We start from the raw sequence: 18981 nt of genomic DNA, 5'->3' as shown, positions 1-18981 counted from the left end.
TTAAAAAAGTAAAACATGTTGACGAGCACCTGTTAGCAGGATCAACCTGAGAAAAACAAACTTTTATCTCTATATAAGAGATAAAGAGGACTTCAGTGCACCAAGGGGTGGGGCCATGTCCCTACTTCATTGAAACCCTCTTTTGCATAAAGAATAAAGTTATTTATTTTATTTTTTTTGCTTGAGAATGCCACAACCGATTTTTACAAGACATCTGTCATTTTAAACAGCAAGATCAACCCCACCAGGCAGTGTCTGGTTCAACAGGATTGAAAACTGCAGATTTTATTCAATGAATTCATTTAGTTTAGAGCAGTCAGCGAATCACGTACATCCTATTTCTGTGTATTGAAAACGTAAACCAAGTACTATGCAGGAACATGACCGTGGCCAAAAATGTTCTAGTAGAAAGAAGGCTTAAAGGATCGTATAGTCCTATAAGGCCTTCTGCACACGAACGTGTGCTGCCCGTTGCCGTATTGCGGACCACATTTGCAGATCCGCAATACACGGGTGCCCTTCCGTAGGCATTCCGCATCAGGGATGTGGACCCATTCACTTCAATGGGTCCGCAAATCCGGAAATGCTGAACGGAAGCACGGAATGGAAACCCACAGAAGCACTACGGAATTGTGTAGATGTTATTATTTTCCCTTATAACATGGTTGTAAGGGAAAATAATAGCCTTCTTAATACAGGATGCTTAGTAAAATGTGCCTTGAGGGGTTAAAAAAACCAACAACTCACCTTATCCACTTGATCGCACAGCTGGCATCGTCTTCTTTCTTCTTCTTTCAGGACCTGCAAAAGGACCTTTGATGACGTATTCCTTCTATCTTCATGTGGTGAGCGCGATTATGTCATCAAAGGTCCTTTTGCAGGTCTTGAAAGAAGAAGAAATAAGACGATGCCGGCTGTGCGATCAAATGGATGAGGTGAGTTAATTATTTTTATCTTTTAACCCCTCAAGGCACATTTTTAGTAAGCATCCTGTATTAAGAATGCTATTATTTTCCCTTATCACCATGTTATAAGGGAAAATAATAAAATCTACAGAACACCTAACCCAAACCCGAACTTCAGTGAAGAAGTCTGAGTTTGGGTCTGGGTACCACATTCAGTTTTTTATCACACACATGCAAAAGGCATTGCACCCGTGCGATAAAAACTGAACAACACAATCACAGTCAAAACTGACTGAAATTGCGTGTGCACTTGCACGGGTTTCCCCGCAATGCACACGTGAAGCATCCGGAGCAAATCCGGGACACCCGTGTGAAAGAGGCCTAAGGCTAAGTTCACACGAACGTGTGTGATCCGTGGCCATATTGCGGGACCCCTCGGAAGCACTACGGAGTGCCTCCGTGGGGTTACGTCCTGTTGTTCCGTTCCGCTAAAAGATAGAACAAGTACTATCTTTTCGCGGAACGGCCGGATCGCGGACCCATTAAAGTGAATGGGTCCGCGATCCGATGCGGCTGACCTACGGCCGGCGATCGTGCATTGCGGCCCGCTATTTGCGGGCCGCAGCACAGGCACGGGTCACACACGTTCGTGTGAACTCGGCCTAAAACTAATACCTTGTCTAGAAAAGCTACTCCAGTTTTCCTACTCCACCCTCCTACTGGAGTGCAACCTTTAAAAAAAAAAAGTCTCAATGATAAATCTTTCACTGCTATGGGAGTTTAGAAAATTGCAGGTAATTTCGGATGCAAAGATACCAAATATGTAGAAGGAATTTTATTTTTCCATTGAAAAGCTTTTATCTTTCAATTAAAAAAAAGATGTATTTTTTTAACTTGGATTTTTTTTCATTTAATAAAACTTTAACTTTTTAAAAATTATTTACTAGTCCTACAAGAAGGCTTTTATAATACATTTTTATTGCTAATGCAGTACACATTTATTTTGCGATCAGTACCATACTGACAGTCCTAGCAGGTTGCGCCGAAGATGCACAGCCCGCTTCATAAAGGCCAAGCTGCTATGCAAAGACATTAGCACCCCATGATCTTATTTGTGGGGTGTCGATGGGAGGCATCTAAAGGGTTAAACAGCCCGGATCAGCCCTCTTGCTGGTCTGGGCCATTAGAGCAGATGCCCGGATCTGAAAGCCAAGCCCCCGCTCTCCTGCAGCGTTTATTCCAGGCTGCCATAAAAAGGCTGCGGCCTAGAAAAAATGACCACCATTAAAACTTGTGTCAGCGGTCATTAAGGGGTTAAAAATTTGTGTAAGACACTTTGGCGTCTGCTAAGCTCTTTAACTCCAAAACAACATTATTAATGTCCAAGTCAAATCAATATATATGGCTATGGGTAAACGGATGGTAGCCGGTGATAACAAGCAGCTTTTTAAAGGCTATGTACACCTTTGGGGGCATTTTTTTATTATTGTTTTTTATTATTATTTTTTAAATTGGTCTTTATTACAAATATGGAGCCCTTTTTTCTATACAGGGCTAAGATTCTCTAATATAGGGATCTGAATGTTCTCTCTGCTTTGTCAGCCAGCTCACCCATGGGATCCTTATCTCTGATTTTATAAACACTCATTATAGCTCAGTTCCTATCTTACTGATAAGAATGTGGCTTAAATAAGTGTTTGAACTCTTAGTAAATTAGAGATAAAGGTTATTAGATGACCAGAACAAAGTAAAGTAAAAAGTACCAGTCACACAGTTAGGCCTCTTTCACACGGGCTAGATTTCCGCGCGGGTGCAATGCGCGAGGTGAACGCATTGCACCCGCACTGAATCCAGACCCATTCATTTCTATGGGGCTGTGCACATGAGCGGTGATTTTCACGCATCACTTGTGCGTTGCGTGAAAATCACAGCATCCTCTATATTGTGTGTTTTTCACGCAACGCAGGCCCCATAGAAGTGAATGGGGCTGCATGAAAACCGCAAGCAAGTGCGGATGCGGTGCGATTTTCATGCATGGTTGCTAGGTGACGATCGGGATGGGGATCTGATCATTATTAATTTCCCTTATAACATGGTTGTAAGGGAAAATAATAGCCTTCTTAATACAGGATGCTTAGTAAAATGTGCCTTGAGGGGTTAAAAAAACCAACAACTCACCTTATCCACTTGATCGCACAGCTGGCATCGTCTTCTTTCTTCTTCTTTCAGGACCTGCAAAAGGACCTTTGATGATGTATTCCTTATATCTTCATGTGGTGAGCGCGATTATGTCATCAAAGGTCCTTTTGCAGGTCTTGAAAGAAGAAGAAATAAGACGATGCCGGCTGTGCGATCAAATGGATGAGGTGAGTTAATTATTTTTATCTTTTAACCCCTCAAGGCACATTTTTAGTAAGCATCCTGTATTAAGAATGCTATTATTTTCCCTTATCACCATGTTATAAGGGAAAATAATAAAATCTACAGAACACCTAACCCAAACCCGAACTTCAGTGAAGAAGTCTGAGTTTGGGTCTGGGTACCACATTCAGTTTTTTATCACACACATGCAAAACGCATTGCACCCGTGCGATAAAAACTGAACAACACAATCACAGTCAAAACTGACTGAAATTGCGTGTGCACTTGCACGGGTTTCCCCGCAATGCACACGTGAAGCATCCGGAGCAAATCCGGGACACCCGTGTGAAAGAGGCCTAAGGCTAAGTTCACACGAACGTATGTGATCCGTGGCCATATTGCGGGACCCCTCGGAAGCACTACGGAGTGCCTCCTGGGGTTACGTCCTGTTGTTCCGTTCCGCTAAAAGATAGAACAAGTCCTATCTTTTCGCGGAACGGCCGGATCGCGGACCCATTAAAGTGAATGGGTCCGCGATCCGATGCGGCTGACCTACGGCCGGCGAACAAGCATTGCGGCCCGCTATTTGCGGGCCGCTTCACAGGCACGGGTCACACACGTTCGTGGGAACCCGGCCTAAGGGTTCATTCTTGCAGTGTGTCTGGTTCAATAGGGTTGATCCTGCCGACAATTGCCCTTCATTTCAATGTGTTTCACTTGTGAAAACTGCATAGAAAATGACCACTTTAACATTGATTTTATTCTTTCACCTGTCAAAGAACAGTTGTGAGTAAAAAAAAAACACATGATTTTTTAATGCCTTTGTTTTGATGCATTTTTTTATAAGCAAGTTGTGTCCACCTCATTGTGTTCTCAATCTCCTATGAGTACAAAGTGCTGGGCATATTGAAGTCCAACATGTTCTATCTATCTTTTCCCCCAACACCTGCTGCTGGGGGAAAGATTTCAGCTTTCAGAAGGATACATAAAGGGGCATTTATCAATAATGGAGTAATTTGCACCAAAAAAATACTAACATTTTAAATCAAAAGTGGTGATTTATTTCACCTCATTTATGAAAAGGCACACACCACTTTTAAAATATGACTTTTTAAAATATAAACCTGATTATCCACCTATTTCTGTCAATTTGTGATATTTTAACACCAACGGCACTAAAATTTGACTTTTTAAACCACAATGCTCCATTTCAGCCACCCCCCTGCCAGACATGAGACCTTTGAGACTTTTTAAACATATTTGCGACGTTTCCACTGGTAAATTGCGACTTTTGTCACAGACTCGGGTCATTTTTGTTATTGTTTTGTTTAATGTCAATTTATTTACAAAACCCTGTTGTTTGGCTTATTTCTATTAGATAAAAATAAATGCGTCCTGTTTTAATACTTACCTATCACTTGTTCCCGTGACAAGTTTGTTTTCTTTTCATAAATGTGACTTTTTGATGAAAAGTGGAATCTTTATTCCATAAATGTGACGTTTTACACAAAACGCCACCACATAAGCTGGCTTAGGCTACTTTCACACTTGCGGCAGAGAGATCCGGCAAGCAGTTCCGTCGCCGGAACTGCCTGCCGGATCAGGCAAAATGTATGCTAACTGATGGCATTAGTAAGACTGATCAGGATCCTGATCAGTCTTAAAAATGCCTGATCAGTCGAAAAAATGCATTGAAATGCCGGATCCGTCTTTCCGGTGTCATCCGGCAAAAACGGATCCGGCATTTATTTTTTCACCTTTTTTTCAGTCTGCGCATGCGCATACCGGAAGGACGGATCCGGCATTCCGGTATTCTGAATGCCGGATCCGGCACTAATACATTCCTATGGGAAAAAATGCCTGATCCGGCATTCAGGCAAGTCTGCAGTTTTTTTAGCCGGAGATAAAACCGTAGCATGCTACGGTTTTCTCTTTTGCCTGATCAGTCAAAACGACTGAACTGAAGACATACTGATGCAAACTGAACGGATTACTCTCCATTCAGAATGCATGGGGACATACCTGATCAGTTCTTTTCCGGTATAGAGCCCCTGTGACGGAACTCTATGCCGGAAAAGAACAACGCAAGTGTGAAAGTAGCCTTAATTGTCTACAACAATTTGAACCATTTCTGCAGATAAGAGGATGATAAATTAGGCGTAATATACCCCAATTAGATAGCCCCGCACACTTTGACATTTATAACTCAATTCTGGCAGGATGGTGAAAATTCTTTATGGTGAAAATTCTGGAGAAAACAGTTGATATATTTGCTGCAAATCAAAACGCCATTCTTTTTAGTGCATTTTACGCCATAATTCTGGTGCAGCATGCTTAGTAAATGTCCCCCATAGTGCCTGGGGTACAGCAGGGGGGACCCCCAGAATCAATGCGTTTCTGATCTAATACAATTTTGTAATTATAAAATATATTAGAAGTTCCACAAGCGGTTAAATAAAACGGTAAATACGAATATTATTGTCGTTAAGACTCTGTACGTGATGTCAGACTCATTAGTTGTACTTTCCCTTTAATCACTCATTTTTTCCAGCTGTGTACACATGAAAGGGTCCTTTATGGATGCCACCCGGTATCACGCAGAAATCCTTCTAAAAATAGTGAAAACCATGCAGCTGTGACGCCTATGGAGATTGCTAATCCATCTGCTTCCAGAGGGGTCTGCAGAGGCTCCAGATAAAAATGCTGATGTGCGCAATTTCTCCCATTCTTCCGAACCTGTTACCAAGATGCAGAGACTTTCTTCAGAAGAATATCCCAAGCTTTATTGTAAAGGCAATTTCAGAAAATAAGAAAGGGGGACAATTTGAACAAAGACAGAGAATTGTAGATTTTATTAAAATAATTCATTTAGAGAATCCCATCCATCATATTTCTGCTTATTGGAAAAAGGAAAAAGTATCTGCAAGTACCACGCCGGAAAGCTAGCATGTTCTTGTAGAAAAGAGTGTCTCCCTCTATGTATTTAATGTTTTCTTCACCTTATATCTATTATATTCACCTTTTGAACAATTCCTTTCATAATCTTGATTGAACATCTTTACTTGGAGGGAGTTTCTGAGATTAAAAAGCCTTCTGTGTTCTAACGCTTCAAATTCCCCTCCCATCTTCTGCCACCAGTCTTGGTGGGAACGACCAATTATTGTTTTGAATGCAGAGATCTGTCCATAATTATGTGTTTGTGGAAGTAAAATACCATAACTATGTAGAAAATGTCTCAGCAGCATGAATGAAGTGCTGTGATTATTGGTGTCACGAGCCTCCGGGAGAGCTATGGAGAGCGGCAGCAAGGAAATGGAAAAATATGTATACTACCAAGTTTGTTTCACCTATTAAGCTTTTTTATAAATCTTGGATAACCCATCCAAGGTCAAGACTTCTGGGACTTTGAAACAAGAAAATAAAAATTTTGGGATATTGGGATTGTTCTGATTAATAACAAATACAATCATGTACTGTAGATAACTGTGTGATACAACTGACCTTCTCATTCCGTGTAGTCAAGCGACCGAATAATAGATTGTCCTCCCAGCTGGCCATTACTGTCCTCAGAGTCTATGAAATGCTGGTAAATAGCGCTCCTTGAACGTGAAAAGAAGCATGATTGATGGAGCTGACATATTTATTTGCATGCTCAGGCCAGCTAATAGCTGCTGCAGAAAGCTGAGGGACATTTGTAAGATGAAACAAGCTCGTGGCACTCCTGGGAGGCATCAGACTGCTCTAGAGTGTTAGGCCCCCGGTCACACATCAGTTATTTGGTCAGTTATTTCATTGGTTATTGTGAGCCAAAACCAGTAGTGGAGACTACACAGAGATAAGGTATAATGGAAAGATCTGCAGTTCTTTTTGCGGACCCATTGAAACAATGCTCGTGGAATTTTGGTCCATGCCTAGTCACCACAGAACATGTTCTATTTTTTTGCAGTAAACGGTGGCCATGCAACCGCTATTTGTGGGGGTCACTCTTCGGAGCTCCATCCTGTTAATCTCAGAAGAAGAGCCCCCTAGTGGTGGCCTTGATTTAAAAAAAAGTTATTTGAGTTAGAAAAAAGGTATCTACTATTTTAATATATTCAGAAACCACACCAGTCTCATCTGCTAGCTGGTACTGTTTCATTCAAGTGAATAGAGCAAGACATACAAATATTCCTGGAGAACTTTTCCGGGTGTGTGAGCTTCTGTGGGCACTGCCTGTGGGTACCTCCTTCTATCAATCTTGGGCCTCATGCAGACGACAGTTGTTTTTCTCGGCCTCCGTTCCGTTTTTTTTTGCGGATAGGATGGGGACCCATTCATTTAAATGGGTCAGCCAAAAAATGCTGATAGTTCATCCGTTTGTGTTCCGCGTCCGTTGTCCGTGTTTCCCTTCAGCAAAATAAATGTCCTACTTTTTTCACATTTGCGGACAAGGATAGGCATTTATTTCAAGGGATCTGTGGAAAAAAAAAACGGATAATCCCCAAAAAACTGATGCTGCATCCGTTTTTTTGGCGGACGCACAATTTGCGGACACAAAAAACAACTGTCGTGTGCATAAAGCCTTACTTTTTGAGTAAAGACAAGACATTAAGTGAGGATGCAGTATTCCATTTTTCTCTGTGGCTATGTTGATTTCAGCAGGCTCACATATCGCACAGGATATGCTGCTGCAGAAATTATGGAGACGTGGTGTAAATAAGAGTGAAATTGAAGCTGACTTTGTCATAAAAATGTATTGCTAAAAAGCAGACAGTACGGCGAGCTTACCAATGCATGCTTGATATGGAATCTCAGGGAAATTATGGATATTTTTACCTGCTTGGCTTTACAGGCTCTACCCTACGGTTGTCTTATCAGTTATAAATTATTCATGCCATCATTCAACCTATCAAATGGCTTTGGAAGATCACATAGCCTGCAGTAGGTCTTACGGTGGCCAAGCGTGTCAGTCAGGAAGACTTATGGATTTGTCTTTTAATGTAGTCCACACTGACGGAACCTAAGCAAGTCGTACAACACAAATTTTCCTAGTGAATTACCAGATGCAAGGACCCAGCTTTGCAGACATAAATGCAGTCATCTTTACATATTCACAGTAGCAATTTATGGCTTCTGATTCCTAAAGACTAGCTCATTCAGCTCTATTTACTCCTTCATTGCCCAGGAGGTCCACTAAGCCTTCTCGCCGGCACTGAGGCCGTACAGAGGACATCTTTTCTAGTTGGTGTAGGTGGAATCATGTATTTGTGGTAGGGGTGCGCGATATAGACAATATGCAATATAAACTATATAAATTTGGCCAACGCCAGAGATTTCGTTTATATATCGCCATATTGCGGTAGAACATGGCATGCGCCACCTCTCGACGCGCACCATGTGATCCTGAGTCGGCACACTGGAGAAGGAGGGAGTCCCTCCCTCCCCACTGTATGCGGCTGCCACTGACCACCAATGAGAACAGAGTAGGAGGAGCAGGGGAGGGACTGTGGCCACTCCGCCACCAATGAGAACAGAGAGTAGGAGGGACTGTGGCCACTCCGCCACCAATTAATATAGTTTATATGCATGAATACAAACGTAGCCTGCAAGTGCCGGCCATATCCCTTACCCGGTATCTATGACTGCACGCTGTGATCCACCACAATTAACCCCTCAGGTCCTGAGGGGTTAATTGCGGTGGATGACGGCGCGCAGTAATAGAGGCCAGGTATGGGATATGGACGGCACATGCAGGCTACGTTTGTATTCAGGCATATTAACTACATTCATTGGTGGCGCAATGGCCACAGCCCCTCCCTTCTACTCCCCATCTTCTAAGTATTATATTAATTGCGCCCCCTACACATGATTAAATCATTGGTGGCAGTGGCCCTAGGGTGGCAGCTTCTGATCGAAGCCCCAGCAGTGTAATCGCAGGGCTCCTATCGGTTACCATGGCAGCCAGGATGCTACTGAAGCCCTGGCTGCCAAGGTGAGCTCCCTGCTGCTGTGTGCACAAAGCACAGGGCAGCAGGGAGAGTGTGAAGTCCTATTTACCCTAATAGAGCTCTATTAGGGTGAATAGGACAAGGGTTGTAGCCCCTAAGGAGGCTAATAGTTATTTAAAAAAAAAATGTAAGAAAAAAAAAAGTTTAACCCCCTGAAATATAGAATATATTGCAATATATATTGCATATCGCACATGCTTAAAATTATATTGCAATATAGATTTTAGGTCATATCGCCCACCCCTAATCTTTGCTTCACATACAACAGTAGTACTAGAAAGTGAAACATTATGGGGGTTTCATGTTTGCTCATCTGTATGGTAGATTTGGAACCAAAGATGGATTGGAGCTGACTAAACTATAGTGTGGAGTCTAAGGGAAATTCATTCTTGGACTTGACTGAGATACTACGAGGAGCAGTCGATTGTTGGCAAGGAAGTGTTTCTTCTCGACAAACAGCTACTCGTTCAGTGGAGGTGAAGAGATCCATTTACATGGAGCGATCACCCCCACAGTATGAGGACGAGGGATTGCTACTGCTAACTCGTACCGATACAAAATCATTGTTCCTGGGCAGCAGAGTGCTGTTTAGACCGCATGATCTGCTGCCCGGGAACGATGATTGAGTTGTCCTACAGAGGCGTTTTGTTCATTTATCGGATGATCTGCGGCATGTTTAGACAGGCAGATCTAGGTCAGGAACCAGCATTTGTAGGAACGTTCATTCTCGATAATCAGCCCAAAGATCGGGCCTTGTATATCCAGCTTTAGGGTCCATTCACACGTCCAGAGTTCTGGGTCCGCATGCGTTCTGCAATTTTGCGCAACGGGTATGGACCCTCTTATTTCAATGGGGCCGCAAAAGATGCAGACAGAACACTGTGTGCTGTCCTCATCCGTGTTTCTGTCCGGCGGCCCCCGCAAAAAAGATAGAGCATGTCCTATTATTACCCATAATCGCGGACAAAAATAGGCATTTCTAGAATAGGGCTGACCATGCGGGTCCGCAAAATGCCTTTATCTGTGTTTTGTGGATCGGCAATTTGTGGACCGTAAACCACTTACGGACGTGTGAATGGACCCTTCGTGTCTGAAGTGATCAGTTTCAGTAAATTGTATTGCATTCTTATGTATTGGCGTATATGTGTATGTAGAATTGTTGGATGCTACTAAAATAACTGGATTCAGCTGATGTAATACGTTCACGGGCCGTACTTTCTGGTACTGTAGAAACAATGGACAGCTCTATTTTTCCAATAAAGCACATGTCAGAATTGCTTCAGTGTCTGGAGGCTGCATAACTAGTTGGAAACCAGCCAAAGACTATTATACACGCATCTTCCCCAGGGCTAGGGCTTGGTAGTTGTTGGTTGCACTGGCTGGGAGGATTTACTTCCCAATTTGTTTCATTTTCTCATGATTGCGCTGGTGGGACTTTTGTTGCTGGGCGTGTGCCGAAGTGAAATAGAATGAAATCTCAAATCTCCTTTTTGTGCTATAAACCAACTTTTCTACAGGTGTAATGTGACCCTAGTAGACCCCCCTAAAGGTTTTGATTTTGGGTCTGTTACGAATGCAATTTTTTTTTTCTAAGTCTCTTTATTTTGGGGCAATTTGAAAAAATATTAAGGAAATACTAGGGAAAGTATTTTCAATTGCACAAATGCGATGCAACCTAGAATCCTCCTGTTCCTTTATCCATCAGCTTACAGGAAGGGGCAGGACATGGTGGGGGTCATGTGAATGGTGCACAGCCGGCACCTGAACATCCCCTGTGTAACAAGGGGGGATTACTATGTGGAGGAAGGTTAAGCACATATGGAAATGATATGGTTTTGTACCCTTAGGGTGCAGCCACACGGTCAAGTTTCTGCATGTAGTTTTAGAAGCCCAAATCAGGAATGGATCATAAAAGGAGATAAAGCCTTAAAGGGGTACTCGGGGCTTTTAAAATTGATGACCTATCCTACTGATCCCAAAATCGGCAGTCCAACACCCGTACCCTCGCCAATCGGCTGTATAAAGGGAATGCGCGTGCAGTGCGTGTGTGCCGTCTTCCTTCTCTCTTTCTGCTTGCCGTAGACATAGCAGCGAGGAGGAAGGGAGACGGCACAGCTGATCGGCGGAAGTGCCGGGAGTTGGAACCCGCGCCGATCTGATATTGAGGACAGGTGATCAATATTAAAAGCCTGGAAAACCCGGAGATATGATGTCTGGTTTTTTTTTGTTTTTTTTTAATTCACTCCTGGTTTTGGCTTCCAAAACTGCAAATCTTTATCTTTATACGGCACCGACATATTCCGTAGTGCTTTACAAATCCAATAACTGAAGAAAGGCACCCTCTTTATTCATTTGTGTCTTTAGGTAATGGTTTTGGGCTGGGCAGTTTTGTAGAAGGCAGAATATAGTGTACCCGTACGACAGAATATTACCTTGTGCATGTCATTTTATTGCAAGTCACAATTACTTTTGCCAAGAGTGTGACCCTCTCCATTATATCAGTAGATTGCACTGTAGGCCTTATCCAGCCTGGACTGCATTGTCAAGCACTGTGTTCAGATTCTATAATGTATGGCTGTCAGTGTGTAGCTGCAATATAAAAAAATAGCCCATAATCACTATGCATGATGTATTATTTATAAGCCTTAGGTTTTAAAGAAATGTGATGTAATTGACAGCTTAATCAGCCGGATATTGTGTACTCTAGCCTATAATAAGCAGTCTGGGAGAAGAAAAATACCTGACAGCTGCGTTCTTTGCATCACTGTCCCTGTATTCACTTTAGTCTTTGACTAAAGGGGTTAACAGAATCTTTTCTATGTTACAGCAATTATAATTTTGTAGGAATAATTGCAGTGATGTATAAAGCTTGTCTGCAAAGGCCTTTGATTTATAAGGATGAAAAGCATTACATAAGTACAAGGTTTTCATAATTTATTATTTCCAACTCTTGTCTTCCTATTTAAATTAAAAAAAAAAGAGTCAAAAATAAATCCAGAGTTTTACCCTCGAAAGACAAAACATTAATGAAAGCACGTAGTGTACTATGGTTGGCCATCATGATGGTCACACAAACAAGCGTCAAGGTTGGTGTTCATTAGAGCTGCAATCTTTAGGTAAGATGCCGTGCGCCTTTAAACATCTTCTGAGAGGTCAGTAGGACAGGCCAGGAGGTCGGGGTTGTGAACTGAACAAACCAGAGAGGTCCCAGAGAGCCCCATACCCGTTTAGCTTTAATCAGCTTCACATGGACATTTCTGTATCTCCAACTAGCCCTAAAGGCACACATGCATCCACCAACCCCGTTTCCCTCATACACATATCTACTCAGCCAAGCATGTGTGTGTTTGCAGTTGGGAGAGATGAGAAGACCTCTTGAATGCCGCAGCTTACTGATGTTTCTAAAGGCCTTACCCAATAGAGTATTTTCAGCCAAACCTGCTGTTTCCACCTGGATTGGCCGACAGTGTAATGTGCATGGAGGCTAACCAGCTCTCACTCGGCAGATGTTTAGTTTTTTTTCTCAATTCTTTTGTTCTCCCACAAGGTAATCTCTCTCTGGCAGCGACTTTCTCCTCTTTCCCCATTGATAAGACTTAATGTTTGGCCAAACTAAATGTCTATGTGTGGGGAATAAGGAGAGGTAGCTGATGGCTGAACGATAATTCTGCTGACAGCTATTGAAGGGCTATGGGCACCTCAACAATCTGTGCGGGTCTCAGCTCATGGACCATCTATATTAGGCTTGTTGAGATATACATGTACACTTTAAGGCTACTTCGTTCAGCCGATCTTTACCCAAAAATAGCTCATACTCTATGTACTCATATGACATGACAACTGAAATGCTGCTGCATTGTTTGAACTTCGCTACAAAGTGAAGGCCTGCCTGTTAATGCCAACATTTTGTGCAGATTAATTTTACATTTCCAACAATCTGCCCTCCTTCAGACATAGAGTTAAAGGGGTTGTCCGGGTTCAGAGCTGAGGCAAAGGCATTTTTTGGAGATCCGGTGACGTACAGGGGCTCTCCATGGGGCTGCCAGGAACCCCAGTGACATCACCGCACTGATGGGCGGGATTTAGCGCTGCCCTAGGCAGTAAAACGGCTAGGGCAGCGCTAAAGCCCGCCCATCAGTGCCGGTGACGTCACCAAACACACTGCCGGGCGGAAGTTTCCACCCTGCCGTGTGTTATTGAAAACAAAAGAGCCCGTGCCCTGCGCGATTTAGCGCAGGGCAAGGGAGCGCATCGGAGAATGAGATGCTCCGATGCTAGCCTCAGGGGGGCTGCCTGGGTGAAAATAAGGGTATGTCCGGGTTCTGCTCTGAATCCGGACAACTCCTTTAAATTATAGAATTCTGTTTGACTTTATACGCGTTCTGCACCCATCTGTATTGAGTTCAATGTATGCAGAAGGCTCCTGAGCTTCCCCTAGTGGTGGCTGCAGGCAGTCCGAATTTCTAGCTTTTAATTCTGTACCTTTTGCAGATGCAATATCAGAACGCTTAATAAATATGTTAAACATCACAAACTTTGAGCACCCTCATCACCCAGTAGGGAACTAGGCATTCAGATCTATAGTCACCGCACCATTTGTGAGGGTGTAATGGTGTTGATTTGTGCTACTGTAGGTGCCAGCTTTATTTTCCCTTTATAATCAATGTTTTACAGAATAAACACAGTTTCCATGGAATGTGTGGATAAGTTATGTTAATGTTATTACAAATTGAAATTAGGCAGCTACTTGTGCGGAAATGTGAAAAAGCAGCTAACAGGAGCTGATAGCCAACTGTGAAGACGTCACTCATTCATTTATGTCGATGCTGATTTTGGCACCCTGTACGTACATTATCTAATCTGTTAGAAAGAAGTGAGGTCTGCTTTGGATATCTCCAGACTCTTGTTTTATCTCTAGGACTTGATTCGCAGGGAGTAGCATGTAGCCTGGTAGCATCTGCTCCCCTCTCATCAGCAAAGCAGTGCTGGAGATAAGGCATTCCCACTTCTTTGTGTGTATGGGTGTAGAGTGAACTTGACATGACTGATTTACTTATCTTCTGTGCCGCTGACCTAACCATGTCAGTTGAACACTTGTCTGTTTTTATCATCTCACCTTCATAGTGTTTCTTATGCGTGTGCTTGTGTTACTCTGAGTAGAAGAACATTCCTTCTTTTTGACGATAAATGTACGATCTGCAACAGCACACCATATTATTCAGGTTCTGCAGAAGCCAGATCCCTCACATCACTGACACCAATGGTACCTGCTGGACCCCACTGACTTTTAATGGTGTACAAAAAATTACACCGAAATGACACCGAAGTCTGTGAAATGAGCCTCCGCTGCAGAGGTGACCACAGTCTAATATGGACCAGAGATTCTTCTTTTAGGGTATGTTCACATGGAGTATTTTCTGTGCTGAAAAAAACTCCACATCAGGTTTTGAGGATTTTTTTTTCCATGACATTTTTCTTTTCATCCGTTTTTAGATGTGGTTTTGGATTTTCTTCCCTGCAAATTTCAATAGCAATTCTGGCAGCTGACAATGTGGTCCCTTCTTATGCCCCCTGCAGAAGGAGTCTTCTACTGCCATGCTACAGCAGGGGCCCTGACTAACAGAATGCCATTGGCCAGAGACCTGAAATCACTCAACTCTTTTTCAACAACATGTAAATGGGAAACCATAGTATTTTTATGATCTATACAAAGAAAGCGATATTTAATGATGGGACAGCACTTTCAATTGTAAACTATTCAAAAGCTTAGGAAACATTTTAGGGGTTCATAAAGATGTCACTAGGTCTGACTCTCCAAAATTCACTCTCTAGAGCAGTGTTTCCCAACCAGTGTGCCTCCAGCTGTTGCAAAACTACAACTCCCAGCATGCCCGGACAGCCTTTGGCTGTGCGGGCATGCTGGGAGTTGTAGTTTTGCAACAGCTGGAGGCACACTGGTTGGGAAACACTGCTCTAGAGCAGGGATGCCCAACCTGCGGCCCTCCAGCTGTTGCAAAACTACAATTCCCAGCATGCCTGGACAGCCTACTGCTATTAGGGCATGCTGGGAGTTGTAGCTTAGCAACAGCTGGAGGGCCGCAGGTGGAGTATCCCTGGTCTAGAGGAACAAGGAAGGTGGTGGTACTGTTTGGTTATGTAATATGGTCTGTGGATCTAGAGTGGTTTATGCAAGTATTTTTTAGGTTATAGATAACTTATAGAGTTTTGTAGGTTATTCTAGAGTTACAGGCTACTTGCTTTTGTTCGTCTTCTGATGTTGTATAAAGTTATTGCGACTGAAATTTAAGGAAAAAATCCCCTTCACTATTTATTGCGTTTTTATGTTCTTCAGACACAACAGTGTATAAACCTCAATGCCAGCCCCACAATAGAGGCACAGAAGTGTTATTTAATGCAGCGGTGTCGCCATTAACTTGACTGCTCTGACATAAATGAGTATTCTTAAACCACTCTCCTTATCATAAATCAGATAGCGGAAACACAAGGAGAAAAGCTGTCAAATGTAATAAAAAAAGACCATCTTTTCCAATAGTTCTGCGATTGTATCTACTCTCTCATACAATAAATGGACTAAATGAACTTCACACTTTTTATGTTCCTTGTTTCTACTCCTCTTTTTTTTTCCTTCTGTTATTTTGGAAAATCCACCACCATTTAACTGGTTCAGATAGCTAAGGAAATGGCACAATGATCTGTGAACGGGGCTGAGCTGCAATACCAAGCACAGCTGTTATACGCCGCTACTGCCTTCTCAGAAGAGCTGATCGGCGGGGCTCCCGGGTGTCGGACCACCAACGATTTGATACTGATGACTTATCCAGAGGATAGGTCATCAGTAAAAAAAAAAAAAAACAATGAAAGCCCTTTTAATGGCAGTTGAAAATGTGAATTTGCTCATTGTCATGTAAGAAATGATCCCATAGCTAGGAATGTCCAAAAAGCATCCTATCAGATAGGGGCATGAAGAACGTCTTGAAGTCTTCATTGACACCACAGATGTTTGACTGTTCTGGACCATTTTTCCAGATATTTGTGATCATCCTATCACAAAAAGGATCTTTTGTATCGCAATAGTCTGCAATGTTATTGTGCACTTTAGTAGGATTACATTTTACATGACGACTGTCATTCTTCACAGGCAATTGCAGGGTAGAAAAGATGTGCTTTATTTTACACAGATACTTTGAGGTTCTCCATCCCTTGGAGGGGCAGTACTGCAGTACAGATTGAAAGAATTTCAGAGTATTGTGACTTAGGGTACTTTCACACTAGCGTTATTCTTTTCCGGTATTGAAATCCGGTAAAGTGTCTCAATACCGGAAAGAAACGCCACCGTTTTGTCCTAATGCATTCTGAATGGAAAGCAATCCGTTCAGTATGCATCAGGATGTCTTCTGTTCTGTCCCTTGTACGGTATTTGACCAGACAAAATACCGCAAAATCCCGAAACAGTACAGCACTTGCCGGATCCGGCATTAATTTCCATAGAGATGTATTCCGGTCTGCGCGTGCACAGTTCTTTCTAGCTTTGAAAGAATTAAATACCTGATCAGTTATTCCGGATGATACCGGAAAGACCGATCTGGTATTTCAATGCATAAGTCTAACGGATCCGGAAAAAAAAGATAGCCGTTTGCATACGGATTTCCGGAGCCGGCAGGCAGTTCCGTTGCCGGAACTGCCTGCTGGATTCTTCTAACGCTAGTGTGAAAGTACCCTTATAAGTAACAGTATGAAGCAGGTCCCTCAGCGGTGAGCAGATGGCTGAGGTCCAACTACTGGAAACCCTGTTAACCAGCCAGATATTACTTTTAGGCCTCATGCACACGTTTACGTTCCGTTTTTTGCGTACCGTATACAGAACCATTTATTTCAATGGGTCCACAAAAAAAAAAGGAATGTACTCCGTATGCATTCCGTTTCCGTTTTTCTGTTCTGTTCAAAGATAGAACATGTTCTATTATTGTCCGCATAAGGGAGAAGGATAGTACTGTTCTGTTAGGGGCCAGATGTTCCGTTCTACAAAAAACAGAATGCACACGGATGTCATCCGTATTTTTTGTGGATCAGTTTTTTGCGCACCGCCAAACACAGAAAAAGACGCATGATCGTGTGCAATAGGCCTTAGGGTACTTTCACACTAGCGTTTTTCTTTTCCGGCATAGAGTTCCGCCACAAAGGCTCTATACCGGAAAAGAACTGATCAGGTATATCCCCATGCATTCTGAATGGAGAGTAATCCGTTCAGGCTGCATTAGGATGTCTTCAGTTCAGTCATTTTGACTGATCAGGCAAAAGAGAAAACCGTAGCATGCTATGGTTTTATCTCCGGAGAAAAAAACGGAAGACTTGCCTGAATGCCTGATCCAGCATTTTTTCCCGTAGGAATGTATTAGTGCCGGATCCGTCCTTCCGGTCTGCGTAAAAGTAAATACCGGATCCGTTTTGCCGGATGACACCGGAAAGACTGATCCGGCATTTCAATGCATTTTTCTGACTGATCAGGATCCTGATCAGTCTTAGGGTACTTTCACACTAGCGTTTTTCTTTTCCGGCGCTGAGTTCCGTCCTAGGGACTCAAATCCGGAAAAGAACTGATCAGTTTTATCCCCATGCATTCTGAATGGAGAGTCAGTCCTTCAGGATGCATCAGGATGTCTTCAGTTCAGTCTTTTTGACTGATCAGGCTTTTCAGAAAAACGTAGCATGCAGTATTTTTACCTCCGGCCAAAAAGCCTGAACACTTTGACTGAACGCCGGATCAGGCCTTTTTCCCATTGACTTGCATTAACGCCGGATCTGGCACTGTGTGTTCAGTCAAACCGGATCCGGCTTTTGCATGTTAAACCCGAAAAATGTGAAAAAAAAGTTAAAGTCCCTAAATGGCGGATCCGTTTTTTCCAATGCATTTTTTCATTGTGATCAAAATCCTGATCAGGATTCAAATGTAATCCGTTTTCACACGTTTTTCCGGATCCGGCGGGCAGTTCCGGTGTCGGAATTGAACGCCGGATTAAAACAACGCTAGTGTGAAAGTAGCCTAACTAATGCCATCAGTTGGCATGCGTTTTGCCGGATCCGGCAGGCAGTTCAGGCGACGGAACTGCTATTTGGATCACTCTGCCGCAAGTGTGAAAGTACCCTTAGTGATTTATGAAATTCACTACAAAGTAGATTTTTTTCTGGATGGTGTTAGTAAGCATGAATTTCATGGTATTAATTCATAGTATCAATGCATGGTGTTTTTTTTTGTTTTTTTTAACCACTCCCCACCCTGAAAAATAATTCACACAAAAAAAACTAGGTGTAAAGGAAGCCTTAATGCTATTTTGCTTCTGGTCTTTAATCAGCAGAATAGAAAGTGGGGAGTTTAGTGGTTGGACAGTCGCTTATCTTGGTGGCGGTTTCTAAACATATGCTTTTCCGCTGAAACTGGAAATGCAACCATTAAAGCAAATCGGTCAGAATACAATTGCACGACTGGTTTGTTTTTCAGCCCTATTCTCTGTTTGTATGATAGTTTCCATTAAAGCACAGAGTCCCTGAGTGCAAAAATTTGTGCTGAGGTTGGTTGGGTCGCTGATGTGTTCACCCACATGGAGAGGCAGCAGGTTAATGACATGTAGATGAGGGCACCAGCTCCTTCAGCTCCACTGGCCATCATGAAAGTGGGAGGCTCGAGCCAGAACATTCCACTCATTTTCCCT

The 18981-nt window shown here is 42.8% G+C and overlaps 1 protein-coding gene across 1 annotated transcript in view; it reads left to right on the top strand.

The window, feature by feature from the left end:
- Positions 1-18981, top strand: part of CRIM1 (cysteine rich transmembrane BMP regulator 1) — a 772316-nt gene that overhangs the window by 262432 nt on the left and 490903 nt on the right. The gene's annotated exons all lie outside the window — the stretch shown is intronic.

The sequence above is a fragment of the Bufo bufo genome, chromosome 4, assembly GCF_905171765.1.
Source record: "Bufo bufo chromosome 4, aBufBuf1.1, whole genome shotgun sequence".
NCBI lineage: Eukaryota > Metazoa > Chordata > Amphibia > Anura > Bufonidae > Bufo > Bufo bufo.
The sequence above is the reverse complement of the archived record's forward strand: the minus strand, read 5'-3'. Positions and strand labels throughout refer to the sequence as shown.